At 40.3% G+C, this 12,253-nt stretch overlaps 1 protein-coding gene across 5 annotated transcripts in view; it reads left to right on the top strand.

Annotated features, from left to right (window-relative positions):
* PLCB1 (phospholipase C beta 1) overlaps window positions 1–12,253 on the top strand; it is an 845,524-nt gene that overhangs the window by 270,601 nt on the left and 562,670 nt on the right. The window lies entirely within an intron of this gene.

The following is a 12,253-nucleotide window of genomic DNA, read 5'->3' as shown; positions in this document are numbered from 1 at the left end:
TCCAGCTTCTCGGATTATTTGCTCAGCATACAGATTAAATAGGTACAGTGAAAGAATACAAACCTGACACATACCTTTCCTGACTTTAAACCAATCAGTATCCCCTTGTTCTGTCTGAACAACTGCCTCTTGATCTATGTAAAGGTTCCTCGTGAGCACAATTAAGTGTTCTGGAATTCCCATTCTTCGCAATGGTATCCATAATTTGTTATGATCCACACAGTCGAATGCCTTTGCATATTCAATAAAACACAGGTAAACATCCTTCTGGTATTCTCTGCTTTCAGCCGGGATCCATCTGACATCAACAATGATCTCCCTGGTTCCACACACATCCTCTTCTGAAACCAGCCTGAATTTCTGGCAGTTCCCTGTTGATATACTGCTGCAGCCGTTTTTGAATGATCATCAGCAAAATTTTGCTTGTGTGTGATATTAATGATATTGTTCTATAATGTCCACATTCAGTTGGATCACCTTTCTTGGGAATAGGCATAAATATAGATCTCTTCCAGTCAGTTGGCCAGAAAGCTGTCTTCCATAGTTCTTGGCGCAGACGAGTGAGTGCCTCCAGCGCTGCATCTGTTTGTTGAAACATCTCAATTGATATTTCATCAATTCCTGGAGTCTTGTTTTTTTTGCCAATGCCTTCAGAGCAGCTTGGACTTCTTCCTTCAGTACCATCGGTTCCTGATCATATGCTACCTCTTGAAATGGTTGAACATCAACTAATTCTTTTTGGTATAATGACTCTGTCTATTCCTCCATCTTCTTTTGATGCTTCCTGTGTCGTTAAATATTTTCCCCATAGAATCCTTCACTATTGCAACTCGAGGCTTGAATTTTTTCTTCAGTTCTTTCAGCTTGAGAAACACTGAGCGTGTTCTTCCCCTTTGGTTTTCCATCTCCAGCTCTTTGAGCATGTCATTGTAATACTTTCCTTTGTCTTCTCGAGCCACCCTTTGAAATCCTCTGTTCAGTTCTTTTACTTCCTCAATTCTTCCTTTTGCTTTAGCTGCTCGACTTTCGAGAGCAAGTTTCAAAGTCTCCTCTGACATTCATCTTTGTCTTTTCTTTCTTTCCTGTCTTTTCAACGACTTCTTGCTTTCTTCATGGATGATGTCCTTGATGTCATTCCACAACTCGTCTGGTCTTCACTCACTGGTGTTCAATACATCACATCTATGTATGGTCTGTAAATTCAGGTGGGTTATACTCAAGGCCATATTTTGGCTCTCGTGAACTTGCTCTGATTTGCTTCAGTTTCAGCTTGAATTTGCATGTGAGCAATTGATGGTCTGTTCCACAGTAGGTCCCTGGCCTTGTTCTGACTGATGATATTGAGCTTTTCCATTGTCTCTTTCCACGGATGTAGTCAATTTGATTTCTGTGCATTCCATCTGGTAAGGTCCATGTGTATAGTTGCCGTCTATGTTGGTAAAAGAAGGTATTTGCAATGAAGAAGTCGTTGGCTTTGCAAAATCCTATCATTTGATCTCCTGCATTGTTTCTGTCACCAAGGCCAAATTTCCAACCACTGATCCTTCTTCTTTTCCAACTTTCACATTCCAATTGCCAATAATTATCAATGCATCTTGATTGCATGTTCGATCAATTTCAGACTGCAGCAGCTGATAAAAATCTTCTATTTCTTCATCTTTGGCCCTAGTGTTTGGTGCGTAAATTTGAATAATAGTCATATTAACTGGTCTTCCTTGTAGGAGTATGGGTATTATCCTATCACTGACAGCGTTGTACTTCAGGATAGATCTTAAAACATTCTTTTTGGCGATAAATGCAACACCATTCCTCTTCAAGCTGTCATTCCCAGCATAGTAGACTGTATGATTGTCTGATTCAAAATGGCCAATACCAGTCCATTTCAGCTCACTAATGCCTAGGATATCAATGTTTATGGGTTCCATTTCATTTTTGATGATTTCCAATTTTCCTGGATGCATGCTTTGTACATTCCAGGCTCCGATTATTAATGGATGTTTGCAGCTGTTTCTTCTCATTTTGAGTTGTGCCACATCAGCAAATGAAGGTCCCAAAAGCTTTACTCCATCCACATCATTAAGGTCGACTCTACTTTGAGGAGGCAGCTCTCCCTGGTCATCTTTTGAGTGCCTTCCAACCTGGGGGGCTCATCTTCCAGCACTATATCAGACAGTGTTCTGCTGCTATTCTTAAGGTTTTCACTGGCTAATGCTTTTCAGAAATAGACTGCCAGGTCCTTCTAGTCTGTCTTAGTCTGGAAGCTCAGCTGAAACGTGTCCTCCATGGGTGACCCTGCTGTTATCTGAATACCAGTGGCATAGCTTCCAGCATCACAGCAACATGCAAGCCCCTACAGTATGACAAACTGACAGACTCGTGGGGCCTTTGACATTTATCCTAACATAACGATGGAAATGATTGCCCATTACCTTTGCCATATTCTGTTGTCAGTTGGGAACCCTGGTAACACAGTGGTTGTGAGCTTGGCTGTTAATCTAATGGTCAGCAGTTCAAATCCACGAGCTGCTCCTTGGAAACCCTTTAGGACAGTTCTACTCTGTCCTGTAGGATTACTATGAGTTGGAATTGATTGGATGACAATGGATTTTTTTTTCTTAATTGTCAGTTTTAGTTTTATACAAACTGGAGCCATGCCTAGGTTGAAGCCTGCCTACCCCATCAGTGCAGAGATTTTTTTTTTTTTTTTTGGTCACCACTCTAGCCGCTATACCTAGCTGACTGCCTGGCACATAGCAAGTGCTCGGTAAATTTTTGTTAAGTAAGAAAATGAAAGACAGCGAATATTCCAGAAGGCCCCCAAGCTCTTAGCAAGGTCTTGTACAGTACACCTTAGCAATTGTTGTTATTAGGTGCTGTTGGATTGGTTCTGACTCATAATGACCCTATATACAACAGAAGGAAATACTGCCTGCTCCTTCACCATTCTCACAATTGTTGTTATGCTTGAACCTTTTATTGCAGCCACTGTCTCAATCCATCTTGTTGAAGGTCTTCTTCTTTTTTGCTGACTCTCTACCAAGCATGATGTTCTTCTCCAGGGACAGGTCCCTCCAGATAACATGTTCAAAGTATGTGAGACAAAGTCTCCCCATCCTGGCTTCTAAGGAGTATTCTGGCTGTACTTCTTCCAAGACAGATTTGTTCATTCTTCTGGCAGTCTATTGTTTACTCAATATTCTTTGCCAACACCATAATTCAAAGGCATCAATTCTTCTTCAGTATTCCTTATTCATTGGCATATTAGGTGATTAAAAACACCATGGCTTGGCCCAGGTGCACCTTAGCCATCAAAGTGACATCTTTGCTTTTCAACACTTTAAAGAGGTCTTTTGCAAAAGATTTGCCCAATGCAATGTGTTGTTTGATTTCTTGACTGCTGTTTCCATGAGTGTTGATTGTGGACTCAAGCCAAATGAAATCTTTGAAAACTTTAATCTTTTCTCCATTTTTCATGGTATTGCTTACTCGTCCAGTTGTGAAGATTTTTGTTTTTCTTATGTTGAAGTATAATCCTCACTGAAGGCTGTGGTCTTTGATCTTCATCAGTAAGTGCTTCAAGTCCTCTTCACTTTCATCAAGGAAGGTTGCATCGTCTGCGTGATGCAGTTTGTTAATGAGTCTTTCTCCAGTCTTGATGCCATGCATTCCTCTTCATACAGCCCAGCTTCTCAAATTCTTTGCTCAGCATGCAGATTGAATAAGTATGGTGAAAGATACAACCTTGATACACACCTTTCCTGATTTAAACCACGCAGTATCCCCTTGTTCTATGTACAGTTTCCTTATAAGCACGGTTAAGTGTTCTGGAATTCCCAGCGTTTGCAATGTTGTACATAACTTGTTATGATCCACACAGACTTTGTATAGTCAATGAAACACAGGTAAACATCTTTCTGGTATTCTTTGCTTTCAGCCAAGATCCATCCTACATTAGCACGCCCTCTTCTGAATCCTGCATGAATTTCTGGCAGTTCCCTGTTAATGTACAACTGCTTTCAAATGATCTTTAGTAAAATTTTACTTGTGTATGATATTTATATTATTTGATAATTTCCACATTCTATCAGATCACCTTTCTTTAGAATGGGTACAAATATTGACCTTTTCCAGTCAGTTGTCCAGGTAGCTGTCTTCCAGATTTCTTGGCATATATGAATGAAACGCTTCCGGTGCTGCATTCATTTGTTGAAACATCTCAATTGACATTCTGTCAATTCCTGGAGCCTTGTTTTTCATCAGTGCCTTCAGTGCAGCTTGGACTTCTTCCTTCAGTCCCATCAGTTCTTGATCATATGCTACCTCCTCAAATGATTCAGTGTTGACTGATTCTTTTCGGTACAGTGAATATATATTCCTTCCATCTTTTTTTGATACTTCATGTGTCGTTTAGTATTTTTCCTGTAGAATCATTCAGTATTGCAACTCGAGGCTTGAATTTTTTCTTCAGTTCTTTCAGCTTGAGAAATTCCCAGAGTGTTCTTCCCTTTTGGTTTTCTATCTCCAGGACTTCTCACATTTCATCATAATACTTTTTCTTCTTGAGCCACACTTTAAAATCTTCTGTTCAGCTCTTCTACTTCATTGTTTCTTCCTTTGGCTTTAGTTACTCTATGTTCAAGAGCAACTTTCAGAGTCTCTTCTGACATCCATTTTGGTCTTTTGTTTCTTTCCTGTCTTTTTGATGACCTCTTGTCTTCTTCATGTATGACGTCCTTGATGTTATTCCACTACTCGTCTGGTCTTCAGTCATTAGTGTTCAAAGCATCAAATCTGTTCTTGAAATGGTCTCTAAATTCAGGTCTTTAAATTTCTCCAGGCTTCACTTTCTTTTCTGATCTACTTGTTTTTCATTCATTTGACTCACACAAAGTTTCTGCTTCTCTGAGCATCACCTGTGGATTAAAAAAATGCAGTAAGGGAGATTGCTTGCCTATTCGGTTCAGTATCGTCGTCTAGCCTGACTTTGTCTCCTGGAGTAATGTATAAGCTCCATACCTTGGTGGAATCTTTATGTGTTAAGAGAGACAATGGAACAAAGAAGGAAAAAAGGGGAAGAAAATAAAAATGTATCTCCTATTGTTCCCCATTGTGTCTGCAAATAACACTTTGCCAAATAATTGGGGTCATGGGTAACATTTAAATTGAAAAAAATAGACAGAAACCAGCAGCCAGCATTGGATTCCCTACTTTTTTCTGCATTTACTTTGTAACATTTAAGAGAACATGAGGGCATGGAAGTCAGTTTACACCCTTCCTTAGGCAACTTGCTATGTCCCTCAGTTGCTTGTAACAATTAGAAATCCTGGTTGGTTTTCTGGGTAAAGTTGAGTCTGGTTGATAGAGTATGTACTGTGTTCCTCTTAAAACCAGCGTCTGACAATACGTAATATCTTCAGCAAGACTTCATTTATCCAATTAATGAGGATGGTGCACAGCCTTTATGCTGGGCTCTGTGATAAGCACTGTACAAATGGAGATGGAAGGGCAAGGTCCTTCTGTCAACGGATTCACAGACAAGTGGGGAAACCCCTTTCCTTTTCCCTTTCACTATGAAATGGGAAATGTTGCCAACATAAGAGCCTGTATGTATGCAATACTCTCTGCTTACTAAATGAAGGTCTTAGTGTAACGTCTCAGTTGCTGTAGCAACAGCCCAGTGAGGAAGGTGTTGCTTGCATCCACGCTTCTGTTTGACAGAAGAGAATACAAGGCACAGACGTCTGTAGGAACTGGCTTAATATAATCTAGATAAAAAGTGATAGTTCCAAGAGAGATTTTAAGTTTTCTGCTTCCTAGCTCTATGAACTTTACACTATATCAAGCCTTAATTTGCTTAAATAGAGAAAAAAAAAATTCCAAAGTGTTGCCTATTTTCTCTGCTGTGGTTGTTATTGATAACTTGTGTACTTCATTTCCATTGGCATGTCCTACGCTAAGGCTCCATTGCACACTGAGAGAAAAAAAACTAAGTCGAGTCTGATATACAAAGGAAACAAGAGGACCAGGTGGGACAGAGTGGAGGGATTTTTTTTTTTTTCTTTCTTTTTTGAGGGGTACACTGTATAGATTTTTCACTCCCTCAAATGTGAAAGTTAAGGAAGAATTGAGTCAATTCCACCTGCCTCTCTTTAAGTTAAAACCCTTTTTTAAAGGATTCTAAAATATGTATTTTTAGAACAATGGGCAGTGTAGGGATGCTTGGAAGTCAATAAAATATATTAACATATTCTACTTTTGCTAAGTCGAAGTTGAACAACTTAATGAATATACCCCACGTGGAGGTGTACATAATCACCCCACACATGCCCAGCCATTAATATCTTCTCTGTGAAATGTTTATGACTGTAATTGTAGCTCTGATTATATATTGTGTGAATTTAAAGCACGTTATTATATTGGGTGACTAATGGAATTTGGTGATAATGCACAGAAATTGGTATTCTGGAAAGAGTTGAGTTTTAAATTGTATTCTTTCCAGAGTTTGCAGTGGATTTCATGGTTCGTCTACCTCACAGTGTGTTTGTGGCTGTTGGACTGAAATTTTTCTGCTGAATAGTAAACATCAGAGACAATTTCAGCTTCCCTTAAGTTTGCTCATCTCACTTTTCTCATCACTCATTCAATATCAAGGAACTCCGTAATTACTGTTAATTCACTTTTATCTATCCTAAGTAGGGGCAAAGGCACATCCGTGAGGACTTGGGTGGGTGTGTCGGGTATCTGAGGAGTGTGGTCTTCAAGCTTTGGAGCGAGCCGTTGGGGGTTTTGGAAATTAAGGGAGTTTGCCAGCTTATTCGAAGTCCCATGTTGCTGACTGAGAGGTTTGAGGTACAAGTCTACCCAGAGGCAGCTTGGAAAAAGGGCTGGGGATCAACTTCCAAAACATCAGCCATTAAAAACTCCATGGAGTGCAGTTCTACTCTGACACACATTGGGTCGCTATGAGTCAGAGTCAAGTATTCAGCTTTTTCTTCCTTTACTTATCCAAGTAGGCCATAGGCCTTTGAATCCCAATCCCATTTCCATTGTTGATTCAACTCACAGAGAACAGATTTGTTTCTTCTAGTTTTCTAAAGATCTGGGAAATCAGGGATCTCTAAGGCTATGAAGTAAAACACTGAAGTTATATAATATAGCATTTTCAGTAAACTTAAAATGATTATAATGATTGCTTGCAATTCTAAGCACTTACAGCTGTTTGCTTATACAGGATAAAATTTAATACCAGGGACACTTACTATTAATATAGGAGTTGACAACATTTGTCATTTAATCGTTCTTTCTCAGTTAAATCAAATTTAAGTGTAGATTGTTCTCCATTAGATGCACTTTTGCATTCAGTAGGTATATATATTTTATTTTATTTTGTTGTTGTTGAGAATATACACAGCAAAACATATACCAGCTCAACAGTTTTTACATGTACCATTTACTGACATCGATTACATTCTTTGAGTTATACAACTCTTCTCACCCTCCTTTTCTGAGCTATTCCTGTTGCTGTTGTCAGTTTGATCCCATACAGATAGTTCTTAAAAGAGCGTAATGCTCAAGGCAGATATTTTCTACTAGTTAAACTAAACTATTGTTTAGTTTTAAGAAGACTTAAGGAGATATTTTTGGTTTAAGGTTTTTAAAGATTATCTTAAGGCAATAGTTTCAAGGGTTCATCCAACCTTCATGGCTCCAGGAAGTCTAGAATCCATGAGAATTTGAAATTCTTTCTGCATTTTCCCCTTTTTGATCAGGGTTCTTCTATAGAACCTTCGATCAAAATTTTCAGTAATGGCAGCTGGGTACCATCCAGTTTTTCTGGTCTCGTGGCAAAGCTAGCAATTGTTCATGGAGACAATTAGCCACACATTCTATGTCCTCCTTCTATTCCTGACTCGGCTTCCTCTATTGTTCCAGGTGAGTAGAGACCAATTGTTGTGCCGTGGATGGCTGATTGCAAGCTTTTAAGACCCAAGGCACTATTCAACCAACCAGCAGGTAGACTAGAAGCACTAAACACGTTATTAGGCCAGTTAACTGGGATGTCCCATGAAACCATGACCCTAAACCTCCAAACCAAGAAACCAAATCCCTTGAGGCTTTTGGGTGTACATAAAACACTTTTTTTTCTTGTCACTGTTGTAAATATGATGTTGTTGTAAATATTGTACACAGTAAGTACATTTTTGTTTGATAGGTTCTATATAAAGAAGTGACAGTTTTAGATATATAGTAATATAACATAATATAGTATAATGATACTTTATAGCTTTATCAATCAGACTTACACAAGAAGGCTTATGACTGCCACCCTATGAGGTGAGTGTAAAGTCTGTGGTTCTCAACATTTGTACCAGCAGCATTGGCATCACCTGGGAGCTTTTTAGAGATGCAGATTGCTGGGCCTCAGGTAGACCTCCCGAACCATAAACTCTGATGGGTGGAGCCCAGCCAAACTGTTTTAACAAACCTCTAGGTGAATCTGATGCAAGTTAAGTTTGACACAGAAGATGTTATACTCATTTTATACCAAAATAAAACCAAAACTACTGTCGTCGAGTCGATTCCGACTCATAGCTACCCTATGGGACAGAGTAGAACTGCCCGATAGAGTTTCCAATGAGCGCCTGGCAGATTCGAACTGCTGACCTTTTGGTTAGCAATCGTAGCACTTAACCACTATGCCATCAGGGTTTCCACTCATTTTATAGATGATAAAATTAATGCTCAGAGGAGTAAAATGATTGCCTGAATTACATAGCTAGTTAATTTTTGTGGCTTATTCAAGTTTTCTGCTTGTAATTCATGGGACCTCCCCCTCCCTCCCTTAAAGGTGTAAAGGAATAGCACATTTATAACATTGGAAAACACTAACTCTTAAGTGGATTGTGAAAGAGACCATTTCACTGTTTTCTAATAATGAGAGTGGGTTGTTAAGACTATTACCTCGAGAAAATTAACCTAGAAAGAGTTTTAATGACACAAATAACATTTTTGTGGTCGTGTGCCTTGAGATCCTTGTTTTCATTTTAGCGGAGGAGAAAGGGATGTAGTTAAACCCCAGATGGGTGGCTGCTGGATGGTAATGGAATTGGAAGACGCTATTTTCATTACTTTCTAGTAGAACAAGTCTTTGGATAGCTTTCCCACCTGGGTGTTTCCCACGCCACATTACCCACGCTGATAATACCCCGCGGCGAACTTCCTACACATACAATTTTACTCTCAAGCGAGAGAAGTGTCTTAGTGGCTGTGGTATTGGAATGGCTCCCTCGGGCAGCTGGAATTAACTACCCCTGTGTGGCTCGGGGAATGAGCGTTTCCTCTTGAGCTGAAAGTGAAAATAGTGTTCATTATCTGTAATATAAAGTTTACACAATGCCGCCCGGTAAGGCCTAGTGCTTTGTGAACTCAGTTTGGGGCTTTGTGTGTATAAATAAGCGAGTAAAGTTTAAGTCTATTGTTCGTTCAACTGGGAGGAATTTCCTTGAATAGAAAATGTTGCAATAAAATTAGGTAAACCAATTGTGTGTGTGTGTGTGTGCATCTATGTTAAACTTCACGCAGCCTATAGGGAAAAGTACATCAAATATAAATGTTCACAGTTTTATGAATAATTATAAAGAGAACTCCTGTGTAATAACCAGTAAATCAGAAAGATACTGAGGCTATACACCAGTTCTGTATCCGAGAGTGGCTTGCAGTGTCCTGAACATCACTCCAGCCTCTGTGTACCTGCTCTTGCCTCTCCCTGAAACACCTCCCTTTTCCCCCACCCCACCCCAATTACGTGGCTGCCAGACTCCGTTTCATCCTCATGTATTGGCTGAAAAGATACTAGCTGTCATGGATTGAATTATGTCCCTCCCAAAAATGTGTGTATCAATTTGGCAGGGCCATGAGTCCCAGTACAGTGTGGTCGTCCTCCATTCTCTGATGGTAATTTTGTGTTAAAGAGGATAGGGTGGGATTGTAATACCCTTACTAAGGTCACATCCCTGATCCAGTGTAAAGGAGTTTCCCTGGGATGTGGTCTGCACTGCCTTTTATCTTACAAGAGATAAAAGGAAAGGGGAGCAAGCAGGGCGTTGGGGACCCCATGCCACCAAGAAAGCCATGTTGGGAGCAGAGCTCATCCTTTGGACCCAGGGTCGCTGCGTGGAAAATCTCCTAGTCCAGGGGAAGATTGATGAGAAGGCTGACAGAGAGAGAAAGTCTTCCCCTGGAGCTGACGCCCTGAATTTGGACTTCTAGCCTACTAGACTGTGAGAAAATAAACTTCTCATTGTTAAAACCATCAGCTTGTGGTATTTCTGTTACAGCAGCACAAGATGACTAAGACACTAGCCTTCTGTGGGTTGCATGTCTGCAGTGCACTTTTAAATGTCTTGTTCAAAAGTATAAATAATTATTTTTATTTGTGAACTTCTCAAACCAGGAACCTCTGTATATTTTTGTTTTGTATAAACCTTAGTACCTAGCCTATGCCTAACATATTGTAGGCATTCGAGAACTAATGATTGCATGAATTCATGACTGGCATTTCCATTTGGATAAACCCCTCAAACCAACATCTCCAAAATGAACTATCATTTTTGCCCAAACTTCCAAGTTACAGTAAGGAAGATGGAAACCTCAGGGCTATATATGACTCCCTTCTTTCCTTTGGTCAGTTATACCTTTATATTATCTGTTTCATCTCTCTTCCTATTACCTCCACCTTTATCAGCTCTCCCATCTCTCACCTCTCCACTCAGTTCTCATCTTCTAGATTAATCCTCTTCAAGCTTGATTCCATTCATGTCTTTCTTTTTCCAACAAATGGTTTGGTAGTTGCTGATGTGGAGTTGTTCAGTCTCCTCATATCTGGTTTTCCAGTTTCCTGTCCTTCCTTCATCCTAGAGAGGTGTGCTGGGGCTAGGATGTTCTGTTGGACTTGCTGTATGGGTTTGCATTCTGGTGGAAGGACCCAGCCTCCTAATTGACCTTTATTATACTACAGTCATGAGATCAGCCTTAGGTGCAGGAGAATAATCAGATCATTTTGCAGCAGACATTTGATTCAGTGCCAGTTGTTTGGAGGAGTTGTGTCGAATACCAGCTGCCACTATGTGGTGACCTTGGGAACTATGAGAAGTTATAGCCACTCCTGTCCAGAAGGTCTAGGGAAGGCTCAATTATGGTACAGTGCTTTCTGCCAGAAGAAGGGAATTAGATTCCTCCATCCCAACTGGCTCATTGTCCAGGAAACATAGGTTGGACATCTGGAGTCATTTTTGGACAACTCTGTTCACCCAGTACAGTTCTCTCTGGCTCTTGGTGACTTATGTTTCCTAAACTTCACGGCTCAGTGTCCTTAGATGGTCTTTCAGATTTTCCATCTTTCAGCCAAATATCCCTTTCTGGTCTCATTTCCCATGACTTCTTTTCACGTGTTCTCTGCTCCCACCAAATGGAATACTTGTCTCCATACGGATGTCTTTCTGCTGCCACTGTGCCTTTGCTTGTACTGTTCCTCACTCCCTGTGTATCTCTACCCATTTCCTCCCTGCTACCCCCATTTTCTCCATCTGTAGGTGTTTGAAGGCCTTTCAGTGTCTGGTGTCCCAATGTTCCATCCAAGCCTCTGGTGCTTTCTTGTCTGGGTATTTGCTTATGTTGTCCCTTCTGACTGAGATAAGTTTGCTCTTTTCCACTGACACCCTCTTCACCATGCTTAATGACTCCTCTGTGAATGTTTCTGTGAGTCCCCGAGGGAAAACTATCTTTTGTCTGCTGATCCCTCATAGCACTCAGCCCTAAATGTGACATTACTATGCTGTCCTTTGTCTCACACATATACATTTCCTTCTGTACTCGATGGCAGGTCTGTCAAGAGAAGAGACCATATCTTATGCATCTTGTCCCCTAGAATAACATGCTTATTGTAGGTGTTCAGTGATGTGTAAAACCAAACCCATTGCCATCGAGTCAATTCTGACTCATAGCGACCCTATAGGACAGACTAGAACTGCCCCATAGGGTTTTCAGGGAGCGCCTGGTGGATTCGAACTGCTGGCCTTTTGGTTAGCAGCCATAGCTCTTAACCACTATGCCACCAGGGCTTCCCAGTAATGTGTAATGAATAAATAAATATATAATCAGTGTGTGAGGTATGAGTACAAAAGGATAGATGGATGAACAAAGCAAATCCATCTCTTTATCTTGGCCAGGTTAGCTGGACATGTGTATAAACTGA

This window comes from Loxodonta africana, chromosome 24 (genome assembly GCF_030014295.1).
Source record: "Loxodonta africana isolate mLoxAfr1 chromosome 24, mLoxAfr1.hap2, whole genome shotgun sequence".
NCBI classification, from domain to species: Eukaryota; Metazoa; Chordata; class Mammalia; order Proboscidea; family Elephantidae; genus Loxodonta; species Loxodonta africana.
Note: the sequence above shows the minus strand (reverse complement) of the source record. Positions and strands in the feature narration are given on the sequence as shown.